The following is a 2,815-nucleotide window of genomic DNA, read 5'->3' as shown; positions in this document are numbered from 1 at the left end:
TGACTCGGACCGAGTCAAGTATTGACTCGGACCGAGTCAGTTCGTCAGACTTTGTTAGATGCAATTGTTGCATCGTTTCAAGTGTCTAAGCCGAGATTCTGATTCTACCGATATGATCGGAACATCTTGATTGAACTGACTTGAATTCAGTCAAGATTTCATTGTGTTCAAGTCACATATACCTCATGAAATCTCAAGCTATTACCGCCCATTAGTAGAGCAACTGTCAAGGCCTCGATCGTCATGGTTACGGGTCATGCCCTAGCTGAGCGTGCCTGATTATCTTGGTGAGGCAGTATGGAGACAATGAAATCTTGACTGAATTCAAGTCAGTTCAATCAAGATGTTCCGATCATATCGGTAGAATCAGAATCTCGGCTTAGACACTTGAAACGATGCAACAATTGCATCTAACAAAGTCTGACGAACTGACTCGGTCCGAGTCAACACTTGACTCGGTCCGAGTCAGAAGCCGAAATCATCTACAGATCAATCTGAACCAAAACTTGACAACCGGACAACTTTCTGTACTGACTCTGTCCGAGTCAAAACTGGCTTGGTCCGAGTCAGAAGTCTGTAAGGCCTCTGTTCATTTTGGTTCGTTCTGACTCGGTCGAGTCAACACTTGACTCTGTCCGAGTCAAAACTCTGATCTGTCGTTCTGACTCTTTCGTTCTGACTCGGTCGAGTCAAAACTCTGACTCTGTCCGAGTCAAAACTCTGGGAGACACTTTCAGGCCACGAAATCTAGGGTTTCACCCTAATTCGATGCGCCATCAAGCCGTCTACTTCCTGAAACTCATCCATGCATCAAATAATATTCATAATATCATAAACATGCATAGATCAGGCCTATCATGCAATTCTAACCATTAAAATCATGTAGGCAAGCAACAAGCACGGCGATATACATCAATGACAACCAGGCTCTGATACCACTGTTGGGTTTTAGGCTACAGATTCCTAGCATGCGATCATATCGATCTAGGGTTGTACTTTCAGCTCTTGGTGATTAAAACAGGCCCTGGATCGATCGCTACTTTCAGATCTTCAGGAAAGAGGTAAGTATTCGATTCCTACGGTGATATACACGATCTGTCGGGGTTTTACGGATGATTTTGGTTGCGTGTGACGTTTGACGGTTCCTATCTTATAAGAAGGGTATTGGACGCCGTCCTCAACCTAAGACAGACGAAAAGAACCCTAAAACAGAGCAAAAACTCAGAAGAAATCGTTTCTTTCATAGTTCTAGCTCCCGGGATTAGATCCCACTTCATATACTTCACAGATCCTAGCAGATCAGTTCCAAAAGCGTTTGGAATCCTTCCCGTCGGTGTGGATACGTGTAGAGGAGCTGGTCTTTCAGTCCTAGGTGATTAAACAGGCCCCGGATCGACTCCTACTTCCGTTTCTTCAAGAAAGAGGTAAGTATTCGATTCCCACGGTGATATACACGATCTATTCGACCAAATCTAAGTCTTCCTTTCCGAAACTTCACATATAAGTCCATGCCTAATGGTGTGTGACCCTGTAGGCCCATTCGCAGTGGCAGCAGCCTCGAGAACCCTTCCCGATCTATAAGTCATGGTTAGCCTCTAGCAAGACGCCATGACCACCCACGTTGAATTGAGTTAGAGGTGATCTAACCAAGGCAATAACAGCTCGAGTTCTGATCCTTTATCTCACGATATCATGTGTTGAACAAGGGCATGGTTTGAGCCACCCTTCAAGTTCAACCGCTTTCTCGTCTTGGCAAATCGACTAATAAAATATAGATGCAACTTCATCTATAGCGTGGCCACACATTTTCATAGTCCGACTTCCACGAGAGGGCCCAGCGATATCTCTCCTATTGAGGAGGTGACAAGTCCCATATTGCATGTCTACTATCTCCATATGATTCGTGAACGTATCTGATCAACGCCGGTATGATCATCCGGTTAAAGACGACGTTTGACGCAGTCAAGACACGCCACTCCTCATATCAGATACTCTAGACATCTCAGGTCTAAGGATCCGAGAACGAACCGCTGTATGAGATTCAAGTCATGACTCTGTCCATGTGACAATCTCATGCGGGTCAACCAGTCACTCATTCACAACGAGTACCCATGATTGTGAAATGCATCCAATGCATCGATCACACCTCATGCTAGTCTTAATTCATCATTGTTCCCACAATGATAACTGACCAGGGAGTTTAGAATCATTCTATAATGATTCAAGGATGCCGAAATATAACAAACATGCCAATCATATAACGGGAATGTAATGCATTCATAAACCAATGAATCAATACAAAGTCAAAATGTCATATCACGGATCATCCTAGAGCATTACAACCAACACCTGTGTCGTCTTCAGATGGACGCGAATCCTCCGTATCTCCTCGGTGGTCTCCTCCACGATCTCCGGCCCGAACTCTCGGCGCTCGCCGATCTCCGTCCAGCATAACGGTGTCTTGCACGGTCGCCCGTACAAGGCCTCGTATGGAGATACTCCGATACTCGTGTGATGACTGTTGTTGTACGCAAACTCGCACAACGTCATGTACTGGTCCCACGGAGCTCCCCACTCCAGGATACAAGCTCTGAGCATGTCCTCCAAAGTCTGTATAGTCCGCTCCGACTGACCGTCTGTCTAAGGATGATATGCCGTACTCATCTTTTTCGTTCCCAGTGCCTCCTGAATCGCCTTCCACAAACAGGATGTAAATCGGGCGTCTCTATCCGATATAATCTCGTTCGGAACTCCATGAAGACGTACGATCTCATCAATGTAAATCTGCGCCAACCGCCCGATCGGATACTCCTGA

Source organism: Tarenaya hassleriana, unplaced genomic scaffold, assembly GCF_000463585.1.
Source record: "Tarenaya hassleriana unplaced genomic scaffold, ASM46358v1 Cleome50, whole genome shotgun sequence".
Classification (NCBI taxonomy): Eukaryota; Viridiplantae; Streptophyta; class Magnoliopsida; order Brassicales; family Cleomaceae; genus Tarenaya; species Tarenaya hassleriana.
This window is presented reverse-complemented; position numbering follows the sequence as displayed.